This window comes from Bactrocera neohumeralis, chromosome 6 (genome assembly GCF_024586455.1).
Source record: "Bactrocera neohumeralis isolate Rockhampton chromosome 6, APGP_CSIRO_Bneo_wtdbg2-racon-allhic-juicebox.fasta_v2, whole genome shotgun sequence".
In the NCBI taxonomy this organism is placed as follows: Eukaryota; Metazoa; Arthropoda; class Insecta; order Diptera; family Tephritidae; genus Bactrocera; species Bactrocera neohumeralis.
In genome coordinates this window covers 78,392,803-78,420,094 of record NC_065923.1, presented here as the reverse complement: position 1 = coordinate 78,420,094, position 27,292 = coordinate 78,392,803, and the positions used below count along the sequence as shown (strand labels likewise).

Sequence of the window (27,292 nt, the reverse complement as noted above, 5' to 3'; positions counted from 1 at the left end):
TTATTGACAAGATTTAAGCTAAATGTTTCAATATTTTCCATCCACCTTTAATATCCTTCTCTCTCAATATATGAACTCCGCCATCTTCATTCAATAAAAGTGGCACTTTAGCCTCGGCACGCACTTCGCATGCATATCGTTGACCAGCTGCGCCTTTTCCTAAACATATAATTATTATCCGAAGACAAATATCAACTTTATTATCCTTCAGCCAACATCATTATGCTGACATAAGGCATTGGAACTGAAAATCCTTACTGCCAACAATCGAGCAACGCATATCACTTACAAGTCCATTCAACTCACACTAATGCCTATGAAGAACAGGGTAAGGACAGGGGCGTAGTATGAGCTTTACAGGCGTACAATAACAACAAAAACAAAAACTGTGGAGACCTATGCAACTTGGTTGGCAGGAGTAGGTGAGCTGCCATTGATTGGTGCGCCTGCACTGAATAACAATTGCAAACTAAATATTGACTTAGTATGCACCCCTGTCTGTATCTGTCTGTCTGTATGTATGTATGTCTCTGTGTGGCTAGCGGCTGCGGCAAATTGCAAAATTGGCGTCGATAAGCGGCGGGGGGTGGATGCGCAAACTTATTATGAACGTCGAAAGAATGAGCGATTCCTATAAATAAATGAATGTTTGATAAGGTATCATTTTCATGATGATTTGTGGGCATAAATTGCGCATGTGTGGGTGTGTGGGCAATGCTGTGATAACGTTGGAATGTGTGTGGGGGAAGGTGTGTTAATGGTTGAGGGGTAATGCCCAGCATTTGTGGTTGAGTATTGCTGTGTCTAAAAGGTTCGATGGCTGGATTAGTCGTGGATGACAATAGATAGTATAGTTGCTTGACTCACGCTTACACACACATACTTATATCGGTCTAATGTATACATACATGCAATCTTATACACACATACATATATAGCCTAACTCACTTCCAAATCCATAGCTCAAATAGATTTCTGTTATTTTCTCCACAATTTTCTAGCTTTATTGATATACCCATTATCATATAATTGTTTGCGTATATGTATGTGAGTGGGTGTGTGTATGTGTAATCAATATGAATGCGTGCAATGAACTGAAGCCATTATTAATTGTTACCACCGTCAAGGCAAGCGACAGCAATAAGCCAGCCAGCCAGCCAGCCAAGTATTTACGCCTGCAACACAATAGCATTTACGCCGCGTCTCTGAGCGCTCGCAATGTATCAGTAAGCACGTATATACACCAATATGTGTCAATGTATTTGCAGATATCTGCGCTTGTATTTGTGACGTTTTGTTGTGCTGTTGCACGCGATTAATTTATTTGTTCAAAGCGAACAATTGCAATGCAATATTGCTGTCAAGGCTCTGCTCTCTGCTGCAGGCGCGCTGACTACATACGCACACATACATACATACATACACATATACAAATGCATAGCCGGAACCTTGGGTTGGCATTGGCGTGAATTCTCACTTGACTATTGACGCCTGCGGCGAAAGCGGTGCGCGCGTGGGGCATGGAGTATGTGCGCGGGCGCTTGTGCCGACAGCGGTCAGGGACCGTTCGAAGTGTTGACACTAGCGAGATTAATTTATCTCTATTTATATGAGGGGCTGCCGGCGTGTACTAGCAAGTGGCTGGTGTGGTGTAAAATGTAGTCTCAGAGCAATATGCAAACTGGAAAATGTAGCAAATGGTTATGGATTGTGACACTGTGTGTTCGTAGAATAGAGTGCCCGCCGCCAAATAAGTTAGACTATCAGTGTGTATATGTGATATATGTATATATAAATATGTATGAATAAATTAATGTATTTATATGTGTGGCTTTCCAACTTTATATAATTCCAAGGCAGCGTTATGGAGCCACTGTAGTGTGTTCCTGTAACTCTTACAAACGCTAGATGGCGCCTCAGTAAATATGTTACTACATATTATATTGTAGCTGATATTCTGCATTTGTACTTTAAATGCAATAAATGCTAATGGTCCTACCTCCAGGTTGTTCAAAATCGCGAAATGCTATTTCAAAAATACTTGAAAACTTGTAGCTTTGCTCATTAGGAGCCTATATATAGTTATTAAGGGACCTAAGAAGGTGTGCTGACTATTGAGGAAGCTTAGTAATTTTGAAATCCGCTTTTAAATTTAATGTCTCATTTAAGCAATTATAAATTCTCACTCTTCATAGCTCTATTAAAAGGAAGTTATTCGAATTTTAGAAGTAGAGAAAGTACTTAACTCTGGACAACTTGACTCATCAAGCAAAACTCTCGAAACTAAAAAATAGAATAATGCGCCATGTTGCTTACAATATCGATTCTGAACTGTCTCTTTATTCTTTCGTATTTCGTTTTCCTTCATTTCTTCTACTTCGCCTTCATTTCTTCTACTTCTTAGTAAAATACTTGAAAACTTTGCTGAGCTCAAATTACATTGAAATTAAACAGTTTACCGTTACATTAAAACTCGCTTGACAGACACCTATTAAGCTTGCGACAGTGACACGAGTATCTCACATTCCAATTGGCCTCAAAAAATGTGTATCTTCTTCCACGTATTAAATAAATACAGGGCCTTATTGTCATTTTTGTTTTTAGAAAGTTACAAATTTTCTAAAATCTATAAAAGGGGGTGTCTGGAGGTTCAAAGAGGTTGAAGTTAGAAATGTGCATGAAAAAACATCATTCGAGCATTTGATGAGACAAAATGAAGGATTCCGGCTGATCCGTGGTTCAAGATGAGTTCTCTTTAGAGAAAGTTGGTTAGATACATACGTTGAGTGAGCCGTATACTTGTACTATACTGTAGATATTGCATTCTGTAGTTTTTTCAATACCAAAAAAAGGTTACGATGTAACAAGATGCTACAACTACTGAAATGATGATAATGCAAGGCGATACCGGACGAGTCTAAATTGGTTTCGGATGCTACCGATATTCAAAAAGATGCCGGATGAGGCTAGGTTATACCGAAATGGTGCAAGGCCGAACTATATCAGATAATACCTGGCAATACCGGAACATATCGGACGAATCCGAATGTTGTCGGAAACTACTGATGTAAGACGATGTCAACAAAGCTGGCTGATTCAAAAGAGATGCCGGATAAAGTCAAATTATATCAGACGAAGAAGGGAGATGATAACAATATAGCACGATACCAACATATTTAGGCGATGTTAATCAATTTGAAGGATTCCAGACAATATCAAATGCTGCCGGATGATATCAGACTACCTCAAGTGGAAACGATAAGGGATAATGCTGATTAGGAAAGACTAGTCCAATAAAAATGGCCTATGCAATAAGATGCATAAGATAAAGGAGCCATGTGACGACGGACGTTGCTAGTGATGCAAACTATGCCAATGTTAACGATGGTGGACGACATCGAATGGTGGCAACAATGCGTATCGATGTTGAACGATTCAAGATAATGGAAAAATTGACAATTCAAAACGAAGCCGGACGTTTCTAATGGAGCCAGAAGACGCCAGACGTTATCGAGGATGCTAGATAATATCGGATCCCGCTGGAATGTATCAGACGATGTCGATTGCTAACGAAGCAAGACAAAAATGGACTATTCAAAACTATTCCAGACGGTGCTAACGGATCCAGTTGACACCGAAAAAAGTTAAGGACGACCGATAATACCGGATCCTGCTGTAATGTACCAAACGATTCCGGCTGCTGACAAAGCAAGGCGACACCAACAAAAACGTATGATTTAAAACGATGCCGGACTTTAAATATGGAACTAGATGACGTCAGACGGTGTTAAAAATGTCAGGTTCTGCTGGAAGATACCAGACGCTGCTGAATACTAACGAAGGAAGCCGTCATGAACAAAAATGGATGACTCGAAACTATTCCGAACGATTCTAACTAAGTCAGATGATGCCGAACGATGTTAGTGATGCCAGACGAGGCCAACGGTGGCGTTTTCAACAACTGTATTTTTCTTGAAACACATATATGGAACGTAATGCTTATAGGTGCTCTTAATAGGTACTTCGCAAACATCATTTACAAAGAATTGCCACCGATCCCTTCTGCCATGAAACACATTGCCAACAAAAAATATGTCATTTACACTGACGTTTCTTTATTAAAGGTATTTTTGTTCTTTAATTTTTATTACGTTGACAGAGCGACGCAGTTCAGCTCATCAATTCATGTCAATTACGGCTTTCAAAAGGCAACAAATAAGACAACCTTGCAACGAAAAGTTGGTAATGAAAAGGTGAGGCAAAAAGTAAAACAAAACTCACTTTAATGACAAGTCCAAGTGCGTCCCGCCACGCCGCCACGTTCTTTGCATGCCTTTGCAAAGGTTTTGCCTCATTATAGCAGCGCCATCTTCGACGTCAAGCCCTTTCTTACAACTACAACTACTTGTACTTCTACAGCTGCACTTGCGCTTGCACTACTCAGCGCCTTTCACCGCCTCCGCTTTCACTAGTTACACAGTTTCGTAATGTAATTAAAAACTTTTTGTCGGGTGTTGCGAAATCAGTCTCCACACACAAATTGCCGCAACGGCGGTGGCCCGTCCATCTGCTAACCCATCCCCCACATTTAAGCTCTCATTCATGCTCGTTGCTGTTGCTGCATACAATTGTCAGTCAGTCAGTTGCATATTGGCCGAGCTTGGCGGCGCGCGCCTTGTGGTATGCTATGAAAAAGCATCACTTGTGCAACAACGGCGACTGCGACAACGACAACGACAACACGGACTGACATTGACAGCTGCCAGTTTGCGTGAATTCAATTTATGAATTCATCTTTTCTCTGCTGCCTCAAATGCACACATACATACATACATGCCTTCCCGCTTTCCGCTTTTATGCAAACTTTTTTGTGAGCAACGTTTTTGTGTTGGCATTTCACCTGCATTTGCCTGCAGGTGAGCCGACATAGTTGCAGGGCTGTAGTTGTAGTTGTAGTTGACTAGTGTACGAACTTGTCAAAGCAATCAAAAATTATGTTTGAAGGTCATTTGAGTGACATGCAAGCGGCTTAATTAAGTGCAAAAGTTGGCGTTGGAGGCTTTCGTGGTTTGTGGCATTTTTTATGTGGCATAAGTAGTGAGCGAAATTGTCCCGGGGGAGAATTTATAGTTTTGCAGTGACTGCAATTTTTCATTTCCTTATTTATTGATTTCCGCTGCGCTATAGCTCTGGGGCAATAGTGTAATTTAAAACCGACTTATTTCCATAATGAGCGCGATAATTGAATTGCGTTGCGGTGAGCAGATATTAAAAGTATCAAATGTCTTGCTGCGGAAATAATTACATAATGATATTGATAATATGGGGATGATTTATGTTGGACACTGACACATTTTTAATTTCACTGATGCCCACAGCATTGTAAAGGTTTTAATCGCACAGCGAAGTTTTGCTATTTAATCCCCTTTGGATAGATAAACGAACTGGCTCCTCTGAATACTTAGAGTCCAGAAGATATCAACCAATTTATTGCGATGAGCCAATAAAAATATAGATGTCTGCAATAGCCTGACAATGTTTTTGCTAAAATCTTTACCGTTGTCGAAATATACCGTCTATTTGGACTATAGAACTATTATTGGCATCATCATCTTATGATACAAAAGTTCTTTGTGAGCTTTGGCCCTCCGTTGCTTACTTAACAATTAAATACTCACGAATTGGTTGTCGAACTGGTCGAGATCGAGCAATAGGTACGTGGTAGCTTGTTACACCTTAAGCTGTATGCTCGCATTTTCGCTAGGAGGCTGGCTGCTAGGGCTATACCGCCCATATTTGATAATCAGAGTTTCTTCTGTTATCTATAGGAAGCACCACAGTGTAGGTGAGATTGACGTTGGTATAGGAAAGGCTTTGTAATGGCGGCACTATCCCATTAGAATTCATCCGATGTGCTTTAAGCTTAAATAGGTTCCCCACCTATATTTAAAAAAAAAAACACAGCCACTTTAAATTTAATAGGGAATGTTTATTACCATTTAAAAGAACCTTCTTTGGCATTTTTTTCAAGATTATCTCTTTCAAATGTTGACCGCGGTAACATCTCAGATGATCCAACCGTTGAGACCAAATTTCGATTACTCATTCGAGCATTTCGACTGGCTTGTGACGAATGACACCAGTGATGTTTTGCTCCAAAGCCTGTATGGAAGCAGGATTGTCCGCATAGACTTTAAACTTTACATATCCCCAAAGAAAAAAAGTCTAACGGCGTGATATCACAAGTTCCTGGTGGCCAATCGACCTTCCAAAAACGTGAAGTTATCTGCTCACCAAAGTGTTGCTCTTCATCCCAAATGCGGTAATTTTGCTTGTTTACAATGGAAATGGAAATCATCCTTGAAATTAGGCTCAAAAATGGTGGATCTTCTTGGAACTTTTCAAGAGCCGATAGAGCGAACGGGGTCGCTTGGGAAGGTCACAAGCTTACACACAAGCTTACAATATGGACGCCAATGGCTTCTTACAACTCCCATAACGAGAAAGAGGCTAGCACTACTGAGAGAAAAGGGGTGAATGAATCTCTGAATTGGGACAAAAGTATCTTGCGGCAGCACATGAGCCGTTTGTAGCTCAGCGCTGGCCAAGTTACCGCGAAGCCCCACGGTATGATACCCTTTCTTCCTAGCTCATCAGCATTACGATTGCGTGCGATTCCGCTGTAGCTTTTCATCCATATTAGTCTTATAACAAAGTAAGAAGCCGTCAGAGTTTGGTCTGATGACTCCACTATACATGTGTTCATTTAGAAACCCAGATTTCGGGGTTGCACTTTTTAGCGATATTTAAGGCTATATATACCAAATGGCATTACGAGCCATGGTTGGAGTGGACCCTAGTGCACTACACATGCTGATGAGCGCGCTCCTTGGACGCTCACAAGCTTCCTTGCAAGTGGATCTTTTCTAGAGCTCTACACCACACAAAGACCTAAACCTATTGACTCCTCTGCAGCAGTATAAGGCAATTGATGCCTTCTTTGCTCTCTACTCAATACTAGACTTCCACGAAAGCTTCCTATCTAGGACGATCCCTAAATTCTTCACTGTATCCACAGGTTGCAAACGGGTTAATCCCATCCGCCGCAGTGTTGTAGAATTTTGTATCTCCTAGTAAATAAAACCATGGCAGTAGGTCGTTAACGTTCAAGATCCATAGAAGGGAAGTACGTCACAATCAATATGTTGCACAGAAGACTGAAAATGAGGTTCGATACATGAGCTTCCGGCAAGACGTTATTTAGAGCTTCCCCAATATCAAGGAAGGTTCCAACAGCGAGTATTTTAAGGCTTCCTCAAGTCATGCCTCCTTAGTACGCATGGCAGTATCCACTAACCTACCTTTACGTTAAACGCTTTGAGATCTTAGAGTTGATGCTGTGGAATGCGTCGCTTTATGAGTCAGTCTATTAGCCTTTCATAAGTTTTCAGTAAAGAAGAGGAGAGGCTGATGGTCCTAAAGTCCTTGCCCGTGACGTGGGTGCTCTTACCAGTCTTCAGGTTCAACATAATTCTGACTCACCTCCAGTCGAAATGAATATATTCCAGTCTTACCCAATTCGCATAAAAGCTTGTTAACTGTTGCATGATAGCTTGATAGCAAGTTCTGCGCTGGTGTGATGCCGTAGGCCCGGAGGACTTGAATGTCTTATTCCTTTCATCCAGAAGGCCAGCAAAGGCTGCACCATTTTCTTGCGGCACTTCGAGAGCTACCACTTTTCGGGATGTATTGCCCGGAAAGTGAGAATTAAGCAGCATTGAAAGTCCACCATATATATAAGTCCTTAAGATAACCCACGGAGAAGGATGCTTTGCGACGATATGTCTGAATCTGGAGGCATGTCAGCAATCTACTTTTTCGCAGAAGCTTTTCCAATATGGTTAGTGCACCTCATATAAGTAGTTTGTTCGACTCACCAAATAAAACTCGATTTACTTTCAATTTTTTTGAATTTTGAAGTTTCATTTTCAAGCTGCTTACGCTCTCCACATCTTTAAGCTTACCGCTCTCCTATTTTAGCACTCATTTTCGTATCACTTTGCGTCTGAAAATATGCCGAAGTATGGGCATATCCAGCATATCGCAAGCAACTTCGTTAAATGTTGCCGCATTGTGTTGTCAATTGTCATTAAATTTGTATGTATTTAGCATTGTCTGAAATGATTAAATTAAATTTTGGGGCGGCAGCAGTAAATAAATCGCATTATACTTGTTTATTTGTATTATTATTGCTGTTTGCTGTTTTTGTTGTTTCTATTGTTATTTGCCGCACAGTCAATCATGCTGAAGCTGGAAATTTTATTTACATTTGCATAGTCGTGCGGTGTGTCGCTACTCCCAGCTGAGCCCTGCCTGAGCGCGCGGCTGAGTTGAGTGGAGTGGAGCTGCACAGTCAATTGTCATTGCTCCTCAACCAACTCTGACTGTCTGTCTGTCTGACCGAATGTTTGCGCATCTGTCGAACGCGCCTTTCAATCACTCAAACTGCCGTGTGGCGCAAACATGCTGTAACGGCGTGTTGTGTCTGCCTGCCAGCCTGCCAGCCTGCACCCCTGCAACCTTACATGCGAACTTTCGAATTGCCTATCAGCAGGGCCGTCTGTTTGGCTGTCTGTCGTGCAGAACACGCAACGCACAAGCACAAACGCACACACACCCACCCACCTGCCGCATATGTGTAAGCAATTTCTTGCTGCTTAATATCCTTTGTGTTGTTACTGTCAAATATATATTTTGCATGCGTCCAGCTGTTTCGCCGTTTCTTGTCAAAAGTGTTGTTGTGCTTTGTTGTTGTATTGTTGTTGTGTGCGTGTGCGAAATATTTGCGCTGTGGAATTCTCAAGAGTATTTTCTATAAGCAAACGCAGCGTTTGCAATTATTTGCTTGCCGTTGAACACACACACACACACACACATACAACGACACGCAACTTTAACCCTTTTGTTGTCTTGCCTTGCCTGCCGTTGCGTATCAGTAACAATTGTTTGTCTGCTGCTTTGACTATCTCTGCTGTCTGTCTGACTGCCTGCCTGCCTGTTTGTTGGCATTTAATTTTTCCAGCTTTGTTGTTGTTGTACAATGCATACAGCAACACATCTCGTCTCGCTATGTGTCTCCTGTGACTTGCTGTTTGCTACAGTCCATCATTGGTTATGGCCAGCCATCACGCTGTTGGCAATCGTCGTAGCCGCAGTTACCGCAGCAGCAGCAAGCAACAAACAGCAACAACAACAATGTGAAATTGTTTACTGTCTGCGCCAGCAAGTGTATCCATAAAATGCAAAATAGCATAGCTGCATTGGCAATCACTCACTTATTCAATTGCTCATGCACGCACGCACTCATTGGTAGGTGGCCACCACACACACACACACACATTTGCGTATGCTTGCACGACTCTTGTCTATAGCGTCATTCATTTGCGCATTCATCGAATGCCGTCAATTTGTTTTCGAGTATCTTCTACTTGGCTGGCACTTATTGTTTCATGCCTTATTTGCACAGCTTGAGCTTGTCGTTGTTGTTGTTGTTGTTGCCTGACGAAAGTCAAATGCAGCTGGCATTGCTGCACCTTCAATATTTGCCGTCTTGCTTTGTTTTTTGCCTGCGTTTTCAATTATTTTGTGCTTCTTCTCAGCGCTGTGCGTGTGATGGTGTTGCCACTTGCAATTGTTTCGTAATTAATTGTTTAATACTTAGTGAATATTAATGAAGCGCAAATAGTGTCTGCCTGATATGTACATACATATGTATATAGTGAATGTTTAATATGCCTAACTAGCGCTGCGCACAGTTCAATGGCAGATTCTTATTAGCGTCTATTGTCTCTGGCAACTATCTTGCCATGACTTACAGTTTAGTGTGAGTGAGATTGTTGCAAATTCAGAATTTCAGTGTCATGTTCTATTCGATTGTAGACATATTTTCCTTAAACAAATTTTTACTCTTCACTAACTTGGTAGAGCTAGACTTCAATAGACTCGGCTCACAAAGCCTCAGCTTCAATATAGGGTTAGGTTTGGCTGCACAAAAATTTTGACTTTTATCCCTTAAGGTCCGATAGACACTTAGACTATAAAATAAAACGAAAGTTTTGGCAAATTACGACTTATTTATCAATATAGAAACCTTATAGGTCGATGAAGTTAACCCAGCACTGCTCCAGCTCTTTCAAACCATCTGGAGATCGGAAATCGGTTGGAAAGTAGGCCTCGGTGTCACCGATTGTCTTCCTATTCCACTCACATTTTTGTTCAGTGTCCTCCATGGCAATAATTACCATATTATTCCACTAACGTTTCTATCCACTGGGTGGCCTTTTCAAGTATGAAAACAAACATATGTCAAATTGCACTAAATTTGTAGAATACATTGACTCAGTGCGCAGTTTGTTCCCTATTTCGACTCAACTAGCCGTAAAAAGGATGGAGCTGGGAGCTCAGAAAAGTCATGTGTCTTCGTCAAAACCGGCCGTTTTCTCTACATATCCGCATCGCATCATCCCAACATTCGAGAATGTAAGGCCTTGTAAGTGTTGTTACCTACTCCAGGTAGTAATAGATCTCATAATATTGTACCCTTTCCATCTCCTACTATTGGGTCATTCTGGTCGTAAAGCGGATGGAGGTATGACCTGGCGAGTTGTCAAGTCAGAAAAGTCATGTGTCTTCGTCAAAAGGGGCCGTTTTTCTGCATATCCGTGTCGCATCATCCCAACATTCGAGAATGTAAAGCCCTGTAAGTGTTGTTCCCTACTACAGGTAGTAAATGTAAGTCAAACACCAACGACCATGCTGTAACTCCTCCAACCAACTTTAAATCGCTATCATGGAAAGAGAAGCGCTACCGAAACTCCTCCAACCAACTTCAGATCGTTGTCATGGAAAGAGAAGCGCTACTGTGTATAACATTTAAGCTGCCTTCGTTTTTATTAATTGTGCGATTTCTTTTCCAAAACAAGAGACGAATCACCTGACTTTATTGCATTTTTTCATCTTTCTAATATCCATGGATTCGTCCGCTGCCTCGGTCCAAAAAGGCTAAAACACCGTTTCGTCTATCATCAGCAGCCATTTACGATTGCGCTAACTGATATTAAATACTTGCGATAATGACACAATCGGGGTTACTTATTCAACGCTTGTGGTTTATAGAATTTTTCTAGCTTGGAAGTGATGTTCAAGTACAATTTAGACTCCATTTTTTTAACAATCAATCTAAAGAATTCTTCTTAAAACTGTGCCTTACTATAATAAATGGAGTTTAGTGCTAATTGAGCCTCTGGACTCTGCGGCTACACTCTTACCTACCTTATGCTCATTGAAAGTCACGAGTTCCCAATGAGAACTGCAAAAAACAGGGCACAAATATGAAGAATCTACAGATCACTATAGGAATAAAGACGGTATTTGTATAGCGCCTAAACGTTTATGTATCTCCGTCGAAGGTATTAGCCAGTAGTTCAACTCAAATGTATCGTCAACATACTAAATAACTCATCTGAAGTATCCCAAGCACGCAATCAAAGTTTCTGGAACTCGACCCTCTACAATTATTTTAAAATTCAAACTCTATAGAATCATCTTGTAAGTCCTCAGTACCATTAGAAGAAGTATTACCGTGTCTACGGTATTTCAAATACACCCTTGGCTCATTTTTATCCATCCTCTTACACAAGTCTTTCTTTTCGAATGAATTTTAGCTTTATATAGGTATTTAAAGGTTTTTGACATGTGTACCTTTCTAGCCTCCACTATAACGCTACACTCCACTCACTCTATGAATGCTTGTGAATACAAAACAAAAAAAAAAAACACCACAACTCCCCTGAAATGTGAAACCAATCAGATGGCAAGTAATTGGCGACATTGCTGCCGCATAAACAAGTGTAAACAATTCAAACAACAGTTCAACTTAAATTGCATTCAATTAAATGCAATTAAAGACCAAGTCGACTCCCAAGTGCTCAGCGCACGATGCTGTTGTTGTCGGCGTTGTTATTGTAGATATACGCGAACACATGTTGGCTTGCCATGCGCGCGCTCCTTCCAACGAAAATCAATGACAAAGTCAATGCGCCTGAATGTATGCAAAGTGGCGCATAATTGCTGACTGACACAAACAACAAGCCTTGGCTGGGTATTGCAATGCTATGTTTAGTCTAGCGAGAAATATTGGCAAAATTTCTCAATTGTTTGTGTAAATAAATAATGCAATTACAAAATTTTCAAAAGCGGCACGCCCACTTACCGTTAGACATGTGCAAATATTTTTGTGAAGGTGCACACTGACGCATAGCTATTTTAAAGTTTGCTTTATATGTTGTTGTTGTGGTGAAAAGTTTGCCGTTAACAAGCGTTTGGCTCGTTTTAAAATCCAATTGAAAGCCGCAGGAATTGCAATTTAAAATCATTTGCACACTGTCATGGTCAAGGGGGTTCAAGTTTGTAAGTAGAGTGAGAATGTATATAATGAAATGATTGGCTTCGGTGGCAATATGCCACGACCGCCGAATGCCGTTTGGTTTTGTTTGAGCTTTTTGTTATTGAGGAGCAAAGGTTCTGTAGTCCCCGTGGAAGCTGTGGAAAAATATAAATCTAAAGAGATTATATAGATCTGAGTATTTTCTTAGCTTTCCAAAGTAATCTCATGTTATTGTACTTTCATAAACTCATCGGGTAGAGCTTTGGGCAGGATTACTAGATTATTGATCTACTGTACCTACCTTCCATAAAATTTGTTTTCCAGAGGGGTTAATGAAGCTGTAGCTATGCTATTAGGTCAAGCCATCCAAGAGAATAAGATTATGTTTAATAATGCATTGATATTTTCAAGTTTCTTATGCTCACTATGTACTCATCGGACCGCTCCATTTGAATTTACTACCAATGTGAAGCCTCTGGCGCTCATCCAAGTCGGGTAGCTCTAGTGAAAACCCAACATCGAGGAAAGAGCGGTTTCCCTGTATTGATTTCATTCCAAAATAGTTGGCTTACCAGATCGCTGAACCCAGCTCTTACTGTGGCTTCTCCGCTTACATAACTTCGAGGGAGGGATAGGAGGTAAGGCGTCACTGGAGTCGATGAAGGAATACACTGTTGGGAACTAGTAGATCTTCTGCTCTGGAGCGCAGCCTCCTTTAGGGTGTTGACTTTCTCCTCCGATGTTAGGGCAGCGTTATAAGCATTGAGTTCGCGACTGTGCGCTGAAATTAGTGAAAGGATCTCTAATATCGAGTTTATCATTACACTAGTTTGGAAGTCTGGCCACAGTGGTATTGCACGAAATTGTAAGGCTTATAAGCTTGCTAGAATATGCACTTTAGTCTCAATTACTGCGAAATTGAGCCTTGTAGGAGTTCCGTTCGATTCTTGTAGTTAGCTACTGGACTGGATTGGACTCAGCCCAGTTCAGCAAGCCTTGATCAACTAACAGCAGCTGTGCAGTCGCAAGGTACTCCTGGCCCTGGATAAATCGCAGGTGGTCAAGGGAACTCTTCGCTCTCACCAAGATGCGCCTTTCTATGGTCATAGAAGTACTAAGTGAAACCTGATTCTTAAAGTATGATTAAATATCTGTTATAGAAATATGACACTTTTTCGAAGATTAAACTTTGATCTCTTTTAGTGTCTGAAATAAAAATCGTATAAGAGGTTGTTTTTCAAGCATAATTTTTTAAGATTAATTCAGAACTAAATACTTATATACAAAACCAAAGACTTAAGCCTACATTCACAATTTCCCAAGTTGTGTTTCCGCATTGTAGTTTTAATTTATGACAGTTTAAACTTGCTTATATAGTAGACTTTCAACAATTTCTATTCCAACTATCGCATAAAATCCACACTTGCCGCATTTTTGATTGAAATTTAATCTAAATTTGCTATTAACCTACTTGTTAGAGCAAATATTTCATTAAAATTCCGCACCGTAAACGTGCTGTAAAATTCATAACAGCATTTATTGTTTCTAAATTTCATGCACACCAATACAAGCCTCGACTAAATGCATTAATGTATTTATGATCAGGTGCGTTGCGTACGCAGCGCTACACGCGCAAATACCGAGCGCCATAGGCCAGCCTAAACATGAATTGCTTCACAGGCCACACTATTAACAAAAACAACACTGCAGCTTGGATACTCTAACGTTTAGCGGCATTATTAACGGCGCATCAACGCTATGCGCTATAACAATCTATGCTATCGGTGCCTGCAGCTAAGCAAATTTACACACATCCACCGTTGTGCATACAGAGAAGTGTGTGTGTGCAAGTGTTGGTGTCTCTGCTCGCCAATGATGTAGTACTACGGGATATCGCATACCCGGTGAGTGTATCAGCGTGTCACTGGCGTTTGCGCTCCTGTTTATTCGACGTCCGCTGATGAGTGCGTCGGTGTGCGTGCGATTTCGCTTATTTTGGAGCAATGCAGTTTGTGGCAGCTTCTCTGTGGCAGCTTCCGGCAACTGCTTGTTACTAGGCCATTTGCCTACATATTGGCATACTTGTTTATATGTCTATTTAATTGCATGCTTTAGATTAGTACCTCCATATAGTATTTGTGCTCTGCTTTCAAAGAGCTGTTGTCGAACGGGTGCTGTAAAATGGTATTGTCATATGACAGCTGTCAAGTGGCTGTTGTCAAATGGCTGTTGTCAAATGGCTGCTTTCAAATTGGTTGTCAAGTGAGCGCTGTTAGTTTGTTTCTGCTATCAAATGTGTTCTGTCAAAGGGCTGCTGTCAAAAAGTAGCTGTTGGATAGCAATTACGAAGAACTACTTACTGCCAAGTACCTACGAGCAAAAGTGGACATTCAAAGAGATGTTATCGAATATTGTCAAGTTGCTACTGTTCAATTGTCAAAATGTTTTTACGGAAGACTTCTGTCAAATAGCACCAGTTGAATGACTATTGTGTAACACCTGCTATGAAATGGCTGTTGTCAAACAGGTGTCGAAAAATACTTGTAGCTCCTGTCAAGCTGTTTTCAAATACCGTCAGATTATTATTGTTCAATGGCTGCTGTTGAATTTGTTGTGAAGTTACTGCTGTCGAACCGCAACTGTTAAATTACTGCTGTCAAATATGTGAAAAAGCATATGTCGAATGTTTGATGTCAAACTGATGCTGTCAGACAGTTGCTGTCAAATGTCTGTCATCAAATCCTTACCATCAAATAACTGTTCTCAGGCGGCTCTTGTAAAATATATTCTGTCAGATAGCTACTATCAAAAGGCCACTGTCAAATGTCTGTCAATTTACTGACATAGTTTTAGTAGTTGAGTATTTTGGTTATGTTTTGCTTCGTGTCGAGTCGGGGTACACGGTAAGTTTTGTGTCCTCACTAATACTCTTAACTACGTGTACTTGTAAATTCGTCCGTTTTGTTGCCATACAAGCATAATGAAATGCATGTCACGCGGTCACTCAGGTACTTTGTCGGATATCCGTTTGACATGTTGTATAAGCGCCTCCCAAAACTGATCACGCGTTTAGATATGAAAGCAGCAACAGTGCACCGCTACGCAACAACAACCTCGCACAAATAAATACATGTCAAATTTTGTTAAGCGGTACAGTGACTTCAAATGCACAGTTGTCAGAGAGTATTGAAACAAAACGGGTAATATCATAGTACCTCTTAAAGAAAATATAAATAACAAAATACGTTTTCGAAGCTACCTCATACAATTTTGATCATAATGAGCTTAAAATTTTCAGCAAACTTTATAAATTGAACCTTGTTATGCCTTAATATTCTTCTTCTTCTTTACTAATATACCTCATATGCAATATTAAGTAAGCCTATCTCACTGTAATTTGCGTAGATTGTGAGGTCCCTCTTTTTTTGGATTGGGCAGAGCACAATAGATTCCAATCGTCGAGCCATGCTTTCATCCGACCATATTTTGCAAAGAAGCTGATGCATGCAACTTGTCAGTTCTTTGTCGGCGTATTTCGTAATCCTTCGGCCTTTCCCTTATTATTTGATTTTTAAAAATATTTCACATAATTTTACAATAACATATTTGCCCACTGTTCTGTTACGTATTCATATATCCCACAATTGCACCACTAATTGAAATCGCGGCTTATTATGTAAACTTTGTATTGTAAAATGTTTGTATTTTACATACCTGAATGTTTGGTGAAACATTTGAAAAGCTGTCATGGCAGCTCAACTAAGTTCGACCCAAAGCCACGCCAAAAAGCATGCAACAAAAGTGACATAAATGCCAAAATACGGCAAAAACAATGAAATTTGTGGGTAACTGACCTTCAGTACTGTCAAAATTTTTGTTTAGTTTTCATGTTATGACATAAATGTTAGCTGTCGAGGAATCGGTAGTTGTTGAACGGTTCATTTTACATTTTGAGCTTGAATTCAACTCTCAGCGCTCAAAATACACTACGTAAAGCTTAGCTGTCATACTGAAATATACATGTGGGCGTCCTTAAAATAGAAAGAGTTAACTCAACTTCTTTTTCTTTCGTCTTAGCTGAAACAAGTTGAATTTATTAATAAAGTAATAAATAAATCATAAATATTTATACATATTGGGTGCGCCATTCAAATAAGGAAGCATTGTGAAAACTTTCATCTTAGTTTATTTATAATTTATTTTTAACTTACTTCACCCTTCTCACTATAAGTGTAATATATATTGTAAGCTGAATTTTGTCTATACCTTCAAAAATAATTTTTTAAAATTTTCTACTTTTCATTTCCAGCATTCTCCACTCAAACACCAGCCGAAATCTGCTAAGGTAAGTCATATTTATGCCATCAGACTCACCTATTTTACATAAACTTAACAATTTATATATTCGTCCTTCCATTCATCACCAAACAATCAACGCCATTCAGCGAAAAGTAATACATTAAAACCACGATTCCATTTATGATAATTTCAAGTTGTAAATTTGTGAATTGTTGGAAAGTCCGGCGGCTATTTTGAGACTTTTCCGACACTCAGAATTCCGCGTGCGCAAAATTGTCTCTTATAAGTATAAAGTCTCCCAAACAAGTATACATTTAGGCGTAAAATTCGCAAAAATATATACTTTTAGGCTTTTGTTTTACGAAAAATCGTTTTGGAAAGATAAAAATGTGGCATACAGTTAAAATAAACAGTTCGTTAAATTCGAACACGCTGCTTATATTTACAGTTTCAAGAAAGTAGGTGGATACCACAGATACTAAAAAATTTACAAATTTTTGACAGCTCTACAGCGAAAAGGGTTCAACAGCGTATATGTTAAATAACAACAACTGATAAATATATGACTTTCACTTTTTGTAGGCAGTAAAGGAAGTCATATTTAATACTTAGTTAATGACACGAAAGTGAAATAGGTTTAAGCTGAAGCCATAATTGAGATTTCAATAAAATGTGTAGCATACTTTTCGGCGCAATGAGTTTGATTTTAATTCTCCAAGTAACATTTTATAAAACAAAGTGAAGTAGGTGTGTGCTGAAGCAATAACCTTCAGAATTTTAGTTTTCAATAATATGTTTAGCATACCTTTAGGCGTCATGAATTTAATTTTGGTTCTCAAAATAGCTTTTTATTAAATTTTTTCTCTACTTTGTGTAGAACTATTAATACTATTAATAGCCTTAAACTAGCAGCAAAGCATATTTTTGCTGAGAAATTTAATATTACAAACTCAATAGCCTTACATACCCCACTAGTGCACTGCAGGGTTAACGCATATACATGCTTTTGACATATAGAAAACTGTAAACAAAAATAACAAAAAAAAACCTCACCACACAGTGAAGTTAAAAATAAATGTGCGTTATAAAGAAAAATTGCCCGGCAAATAAGATGGAGCAGCGCCACAAAAGATAGCTGAAAAACTTATTACCCAAAGCAGCAACTGATTTCGGTTACGCGTAGCAAATTGATTGAGTATGTGTACCAAATAACAGCCAGTTTTAGAGGATGAGTTACGGCCAAGGCTACTTTGCAGAAGTTCTTGATTATTTTAAATGAGAAAATATGTAAGCGGGCTTGGTGTGTGTGTGTGTGGATATATATTTACAACTGCCTGAGCATGTAGATGCTGGCACCCAAAGTTTGAAAGGCTTTAGGCAGTTGAGCATAACTTTTTTGTTGTCTTGCCTGAGCGCGATAGGCAAAGAAGGAAGTGCCAAATATCTACAATGTAAATACATGTGTATACTTGAAAAGAAATATGGCCGCTCAAAAGTTTTTGGCAAACATAAGAGTCTAGAAAATTTGAAAACAGTCTAACGTTATATTATTTACGTTTGTTGTTTGCCAAATTCTTTGAGTGGGTGTGGTTTGTGCATATTTTTCAAGTATGACAATTTTACTTTAGATTTTAAAGCGAAAAACTCGCTAGCGATTCGGATATTTTCGGTTAGAAAAATAGTTAATAATATTATTTTCTTAAGAATGACTATATATTCTTCAAGCATGGCGTCTTTTTAAAAATGGTCTTTAATATTTTTCAAACTCGTGTTCATTTTATGAACTCCACAAAATTTTTAAGTGTCTTTTAGTGTGATTCTGCTGCCATGCTGAGGGATCAACCATCTAACCCTATCTATTGGACATTTATCATCTTTTCTCGAGTTATACCCAAATAACTTCGTAACTGAAAAGCAAAACCAACAAGCGACACAGCTTTCTTGTTTAAAAGCGATTAAGCGCAATACCTATGTCAAATTTGGTTGAAACCTCAAATCCAAGGTGTCAATTTATTGCACATAATTAATAGCCACGCTCTTAGGCACATCCCATACACACATATTCTCCCTCTGTAATATAAAAAAAAACAATATATGATACGAACTACAATATGCTGTTATCCTTTTTGGTCACTCCTATACATCCACATTCGTAAGTCTAGGCATATCAACTCCTTTTCTTACAAACACTCAAGATTTAATGAGGCATTGAAATTGCTTGCATTGTGGTCGTACGATAATATGCTCAAAGTTGGGACAATTTCACAAAGATCAATATTTATGAGGACGTTAGTACTTAACCAAAGCATACACGTACGCAGCGCTGATGATGATGATAATAGCAGCGAGGTGGGAGAAATAGATGAGACTAGTATCGATATGGGCACATGCAGAACATACAGAGGTATGGAATAATACCATATATGTATGCGAATGTGTAGCTACATATATGTATATGCGAACTATACGTACTCACGGAGTATACAAGTGACCGTTACAATACTGGCAAACATCAGTGCTGATAGGCGGGTGTTGGTATGCTTAATGTGAGCTCGGCAAAAGGTTATGTTATTGGAGAAATAATAATATTTCGTCTGAAAATACGTGCATGGCACACTAATATGCTGTGGAATACTTCAGAGTAATAACTTGGTTATAAAAAAACAGGGAGCAAGGCGGATTTGCGGTAGACAAATAAGAGTGTATTGGCAATTGGCAAACTGCAATAAACAGAGCATAAGCTAAATGAGCTGAGAAAGTGTATGCAAAAGTAGAGTTTCACAGAGCTGCAGTGCGATGATAGGTTCTTTCAAATAGTGTACAGTATGCGCGAAGAGTCTGGCTTTATAAAGTGTGTAGAGTAGTTCGGGTCTCTTTGGAAAGACTACAGTATTTTAAATACCATCGGTCAAACCGCTGTTTTCTCTACACATTTCTTCACTCTGGCAATAGCAACGCTGTTTTTCAACTTTCTACGTATTATTTCGTTCGATGCGAAAAAATTATGTGTACTTCTCGAACGATTCATACAAAAATTTAATGACTTTTAATTCTAAATTTGATGAATACTCCTCTTGCACTTAGCAAGTGAACTCTATCTGGTATCGCAAATGACTAAACTGGTCTATACGTAGCTCATTGACCTACCAGATTAACCTAGCCTAACCTAATCCTAAATCCCTTTAAATTTCTTATATTCAGGTACGATAATGTAATCTATTTACAGAATTAAATAAGAATTAAAGTACATTCCGGAAATACCTTTGCTATTTTCCAATTTTATCCATTCTATTTCATACGTTGAGAAAAAATTATGCGTACTTCTCGCTTGGTTAATAAAAAAATGCAATGACTTATAATCTTAAATCGCTTAAAACATCCCACAAATGTATAATCTTGCCATCTTTTGCTCGATTAATATATAATTAAGGATTTAATTACTATTTTATAGCAGTATTATTCAAGTCAGTCGCTTTTTCCCAGCTGTAAAGTACATATATAAGGAAATAAAAAAAAAGAATTTTTCAGCGCGGAAATGCCAGGCTCTCACCTCTTTTTTCCATTAGGCCCTCGTAAAATATTCATACCCATTTATTTGCACATAAAGTACAAAAGATAATTTCCATTTGCAAGCGAGAAAAATCGCAATACAAATAAAAATAAATAAATTGTTGTTGTTGTTGCATAATTGCATGCCTTACGCTCAGTGTGTGCATAAGTGTGGCGTGAGTAGTTAGCCATTGCCGTAAGTTTTTTTCCACTTTCGGTTAGTTTCTGCTTATGGTAATCATAAACTTGCTTGTTTATTGCATTATTAAGCTGTATTGTAAGTAATCGTGTTGCATTAATTGAATTGTAATAAAAATGTGCACAAATTAGAGCCGTTAATCGCGTGCTTAAATTGTGTTGCTGCTATGGATAATATCTGCTGCTTTCAGTGGCTATAATATATACTTTCAAAAATATTTTTGTTTAATTTTAGTTGCGGCATTTTTTGCTCAGCGTTTAGCTGTTATTGTGCGGTGATTTTTGTGATAGAAAGGTCAAGAAGGTTAGGACATTTTTTTTAGAAAATTTTCCATACCAAAACCTGTTTTTGATAAGTGAGTTTGTATGGCAGCCATAAGCTATAGTGGTTGGATCTGAACAATATATCCGCTAATTATAGCGCTGCTTTAGACAATAATATATGCCAGATTTCGTGAAATTATCATGTCTTTTAAGGCAACTTTCCATAGAAGAATAGATTTTTATAGGTGAGTTTATATGGCAGCTATAAGCTTTAATGATCCGATCGGTAAAATATTTTTCGAGTTATTAACACTGCTTTCAAAAATTATACGTACTGAATTTCATGAAGATATCATGCCATTTAAAATAACTTTCCATACAAGAACTAGATTTTAGTAGGTGAGTTTGTATGGCAGCCACAAGTTATAGTTGTGCGATCTGAACAATATATCCGGATATTATAGCGCTGCTTTCGAAAATCATATATGCCAAATTTCGTAAAGATATCATGTCATTTGAGATAACTTTCCATACAAAAACCTGATTCTGATATGTGAGTTTGTATGGCAGCTATAAGTTATAGAAGTCGGATCTGAACGAAATATCTCGTGATTATAGTGCTGCCTTTGAAAATAATATATGCAAAATTTTGTGTAGGTATCTTGACAATTAAGAATGTTTTTCATACAACAACTTGATTTTGGTAGGTGATTGAATGGGTAGTTATACATATGTATGCTTTAATGGACCGAAATCTACGATTCCAGCAGAATAATAAGTTTAAAGCAACTAGAAGTAATAAGGAGTTTACCTAAATTTTATCGTTATTTATACGCCTTTAAGCCACTTTTCTATAAGCTATCCCCAAACACCAGCCTATAGTAATATCAATCTTTAGTGGCAAGCTTCGTATGCACTAAATATCTCACGCCTGTTGCACATGAACCGAACTATACAAATTCAATTTATTTCAAGATTTTATTATGAGCAAAAAAATATTAATAAAAACAACAACACTATAACCAGCGGAAGGCGTAAAACTCAATGAGTCTGTTGCACAGCACAGTGGCTGCAGCCAGAAAAACGCCAACATACTAATTAATTGTGCGCAATGCTACTTATAGCCGCTCGTCTGCATACTTGCAAAGTAGTCAACTTACTTGATATTACTCTGCTGCCTTCTTAGCCAACGCACACACGATTTACAACAAGCTTTTCGGGCTGTCTTAGCATTAATTGTAATCCTTTTGCTTGCGTCCGAACTTTCGGTCACAAAGGCATAAATATTTCAATGCAAAACTAACTGCATAACTGCTTTGGAGTTAAAGTACAAACAGAGCAAAAGAGATTTTTTCCGCTGCTGCACTGCCACTGCGCCGACGCTTATCCTTCCGGCGACTGCGTGGTCGTTTCGCAAAGCAAAGAACTTTCTTAATTTCGCCTCGCACATAATCAAGATTCAATTTTCCAACTGACGACGAAAGACGCAGGAAACAAAAAAGAAAAAAATACAAGAACAAAAAACAAAAACAAAATGTTTGCAATTACTTTTGCAAAGGCACAAAACGGCTCCGGTCTGCCCAAAATCTAACGCACACACTGCTGTATGGTGTTGCCAACCAAACCAACTGCTGGCTGTCGCTTGGTGTGTACAAGTAGTTGTTGAAAATTGTTATTTTCTTGTATGCTTGTTTCGTGTTGTTGAGCAAAAAGCGGCTGCTGTGTGACAAAAAGATTTACAAATTCGGACTTTAGTTGTGACTTTGACTTTGACAAGCGAGTCGGCTGCAACAACGACACTGGCTAGCGAAGCTTACACATTAACCGAGCCATAAGCTTAGGCAAGCGTTGGCGAATTTTAACTAAAAGTAAAAGATGCAGCAAACGAACAGCATAAAGTACTGAGCCTGAGCCTGCAAGAAGCTGTGCAAGTTTTCCGCAACAGCAATTGCTTCACTCTGCTCCCAAGGCACTGTTGCTTTGCTGCTTATACATATTTATTGTCCTTATATTTACTTTTTTTGTCTCCTTAGTATTCTTGTTTAATGTCCAGTCTTCGAAATTCGAAAGTAACTCTGTCTTTTGCTGGCCATAAAACTCCCGCGTGGAAAGAGTCGCCAGAGTTGCAGTCGAAGTTGGAAGTTGAAAGCTGGCGAGTACTTAAATCAGCCCGGACAAGTTTTGTATTTATACACTCAAGTGAATAACAGTTATTTGCGTAATTATCAACAGATTTTATTTCTCGTTAATTTTTGGAGACTGGGTGCCGCTTATAGAGCAGTTTAAAAATGGCGGTTCTAAGAAAATTGTGCGCAAGTGGCTAAGGTACTCTCAAGATCAAATTTGGATGGGACTGGTTCATATAGATCTTAAATTTGTAAAACCTTTCTTTGTGTTGGTATGAAATTTGATTTTCATCTGTAGTTTTTCTAAAATTGTTAGAACTGCTTTATATTCATGTTAAGTTTGATCTTCATATGTATGTCAAATAGTGGGTGTTTGACAGCTGTTTGTTTACGATGCGTTTGCATGGCGATTTTTACTACGGACCTGGTCGGGTTTTGACTGTATATGTTTCACGATCTTAAAGGCGGTATACCATGCTTTTCAAATTTGTACAACGAAGTGTCTTAGAAGACGTGCGAAGAAGACTACGTCTCTTGTATAAAATAGTAATACCAACGATGCTTATTGCTTTTTTATAATACCTGCTTATTTGAGGTACCAGATCACATTGACACCATAGGACTAGTCAGCAGAATCGTTAACGAAGTTTTTTCCTGCTCAAAAAAAAAAAGAGGGAATGAAAGATTTTGGTCTTGAGGTAGAGAAAGTTAACTCAAAGTACCTGGAGGCCATAAACAAAGACTCCTCACCCCTTAGGAGCAACCTCATTGTTGGTAGCCATACATTTAAAAAATCTAAGGCTTTGTATAACTCGGAACCAGCATAAATTCCACCAGTAACCAGTAGGTTACCAGGTAGACAATTGAGAAGCTGATCCTTCTCTCGACGAATAAAAATTACGCTCTACACAACTTTCATTATTGCCGTTCTATTGTAAGACGCATAAATATGGGCGATGATGAGCCGAGATGAGAAAGCACTTTGAATAGTCAAGAGTATTATCCTCCGCAAGACCTTTGGAGCCGTCCACATGAGCAATAAATGCCGAAGAAGATAACACTACGAACTGCATGAGATCTACAACGGCATGGATATAGCTAATCGGATAAAAATTTAACGAATGCGCTGGTTAGGCCACGTCATTCGCATTGTGTAGTTGATGCTCCAACAAAAAGCTTCTCAGACTCGAAACCAAACTGAAGCATTGCACACATCGAATCGTAAGACCAAGTGCTTAACGACATGTAGGCACTTTGGAGGTACAACTCGCGTTAGCTTGCAAAGAGTAGAAGCAAGTGGAGAAGTTTTGAGTTCTTGGCATAGACCAACCAACGGTTTTGGGAATCCAAAGAAGAAGAAGAAGGTTACTTAAAGTTATAGAATCCTCAGCATGCCTCGAACAAAAAGCTTTTATCCCAGTTGGAGACCCTATGAAATATACATATATAGTATATTATATGAGGAGCTGAGGTATACAATAAAACTTCTGTACCTGAAGGGATCCTAATTAAAGTTATACCACTTTTAGTAACAAATGCAGTCTTCCTCAACACTTTTTGGCGAATTTCGGATTGATAACGAAATTTTTTGTCTCTATTTTTTGTCGCGATTTGGATTGACTATCTCTTCTCAGCGACGGAGTATCTGACTGACCCCGTTCATCTTCCTATTATGAGTGACCTTCTAAGATGCTGCTTGTATAATTTACTCACCGTCAGTTTCATGTGCCTAATTTGGAACAAGACTTTCCAGTTATAACACCAAAGCTTCTCACTCTTTAGAATTACGGAAAACCAGCACTATTTCGTATGCAGAGGTCACGCAATCAGTAAACCAACCATGAGTAATAGAAGTACTTGCTTTTTGGCTAAAGCCAATAGTTCTTACCATTTTTTCTGCCAAGACTACAAACATAAAACTACTCAGCAGGATTTTCGGCAATTTTCACAATTTCCGTCAGCAAAATCAAATCACATCAAGCAATTGGATATTTCGCAAGCAAAAATCATTTCAAACCAATTGCATATCCTTCGAGATCAACTTACTCGCCTGCATGATAAAGAGCACCTATTGCTGCTACTACGAATGCACTTTATCGAAGCACCATTAAAATATCTACTTCAATTTTGATTTCTAATTTGGCAGAACTCAAATTTGCAGAGTCAAAAAGTTTGCGTAGAGCCGTAGCCGGCAGCAGGAGGAGTGAAATGGCAGAACAAAAAAAGTGGAAACAACAAACACAGCGTAATCAATTGGGTACAAAGGCATGCCAGTGACTGACAGATACTTGCCAATACACACTGATTACCAAATATTTAGCTACAGACGAGTAGCCGCCGTTAGGTACAGGCGTCTGTGTGTAGCTTGGTGTGCAGTTAACAAGCAGCAACAACAAGAAATGCACTTTCGCTGCAATAACAGGAGACAATCAGGAAATACAAGCCATATTGCATGGCAGATTCACACATACATACATACACACACTGGTCGAGTTATAGACAAACGCCTTGCCGCAGCGGCACACCAGCGCGCACACCGCACCAGCGCCATGACCGTGGCGATGGACTAAATGAGATTTCTTTGTTCTTCATTTGTTTCAATATGTTTGTCGACAATCATCATCAGCATCATCATCGCCGTAGTCATCTGTAACATCAGCGATGACAGTTAGCAGCCAGGAAGCAACAGTCAACAGCTCTAGCAATCCAGACTCGGTCGGCAGACAAGAATAAATGGCTTGCAGGGCTGGTGCCGCTATATGGTTAGTGCGTCAGATGGTTAGGCGGATGAATGACTGGTTGGCTGTTGGAAAGGATGGATGGATGGCTGAATGACTGGTTGGTTGTTTGTATGGCCAGATAGATGGTCAGGCGTTGGATGCCAATGGACCAGCAACAATAATGGATTTCTAATGGCCAAACAATTGCCGAACGTATCAACAAACCAACCGACACATTTGACTGTGAGCGTCTGAAATGTCGAGTAAGTTGGACAAAAGAATAAAATAGATTGCACAAGCGGATTAGGTGGGTTAGGGATGAAAAGTATAATAACTAGCATGTAAGTGGTGGATTCGGGAGAGCGAAGGCAGTGATGTGTGCGAGTAAAGTGGTGGCGATTTTCCACTTTGTTTTAGCTCCAAAATTACTACAAATACAAAAGTGGGTGCTTTAGTTTGTGTGCGTCTGTTGTAGGCGCTTCTCGAATTGATGTCGGTTAAATTTATGCGCACACCACTTGTGGAACACACACACCCATAAGCGGTGGTAAAAACATTTGAGCATAAGCGCTCTCGCAACTCAGCGCAGCAAGCAAATCAAATTCGAAATCAAAAGCAAAATCAAAATCAATGTGAAAACAATGTGATTTTAGTATCCCGCTGCTGAAGGCGAAGTGTGTGCTGACCCCTAACCTGTCTACCTTTTTTCAGTTTTTAGCGCTGTTTAACTGGTGCGTGAGGTGAAGGGTATTAACTGTGTATTGTTGCAAGTGATTTGCATACAGTGGTGCAAAGCTAAAGTTATGGTACGGAAGGATATAGTGTTGACCTATGATGTTATAACTGAGTGGCGATAGCGCTAACACAGCTCAAAGCAAACAGTTTAGGAAATAGTTTTGAGGCACTGGGAGAAAAGTGGTTATCTTTCATTCAAGTAATGCTGGTAATATGGTTGAAAAGACTTATTCAACGAGAGTAGGCAAAAAACCGAAGAATATTACTTTTATCACCATCCACTGAGGCTTTCATTTAAAAACCAGAGTTGCCAACGCAATATATTTTATTTTTCTCATATATTATATTTGAATTTGAATATATTTTTTAAATAAAATTTAAAAATATATATATATTTTTCTTTATTAGCTTTGTTGTAAAGAGTTGCCAACTTTCTCAAATTTGAAAAAAATATTTTTTCGATTTTGAATATAATTTTTCAACATTTTTTAATTGTTTGAAAAACCCATTTCATGAAAAAAAAAATATTTTTTTACTAGCTTTGTTGTAAAGAGTTGCCAACTTATTAGAATTTAAAAAAAATCAATATTTTTTGAAAATATCAAAAACCCGTTTCATGGAAAATAATTTTTTTCATCACTTTTGTTGCATATGGGTGCCAATTTGTTTCGAATTTGACATTCTTTTTTCTCAATATTTTTTGATAACTATACAAATTTGTTCAAATGAAAAGTGCAGTTTTATTTCATATTTTTGTTGCATAGAGTTGCCACCTTTTTCGAATTTGAAAAAATATTTTTAACTTATTTTATAATAACAACAAAAATCCGTTTAATAAAAAAATATATTTTAATTTATCAGTTTTATTGTACAGGGTTGCCAACTTTTTTCGAATCTCAATAATTTTTTTTTTAATTTTTTTTTAAATTTTTTTTTAATTTTTTTATAACTACAAA

At 38.6% G+C, this 27,292-nt stretch overlaps 1 long non-coding RNA gene across 3 annotated transcripts in view; it reads left to right on the top strand.

Moving 5' to 3' along the window:
- LOC126763522 (uncharacterized) overlaps positions 1-27,292 on the top strand; it is a 331,668-nt gene that overhangs the window by 162,812 nt on the left and 141,564 nt on the right. For all 3 annotated transcript variants that reach the window (XR_007667626.1, XR_007667624.1, XR_007667625.1), the window contains one exon: positions 16,755-16,790. This is a non-coding gene — a long non-coding RNA (uncharacterized LOC126763522). The remainder of the gene's footprint in view (positions 1-16,754; positions 16,791-27,292) is intronic.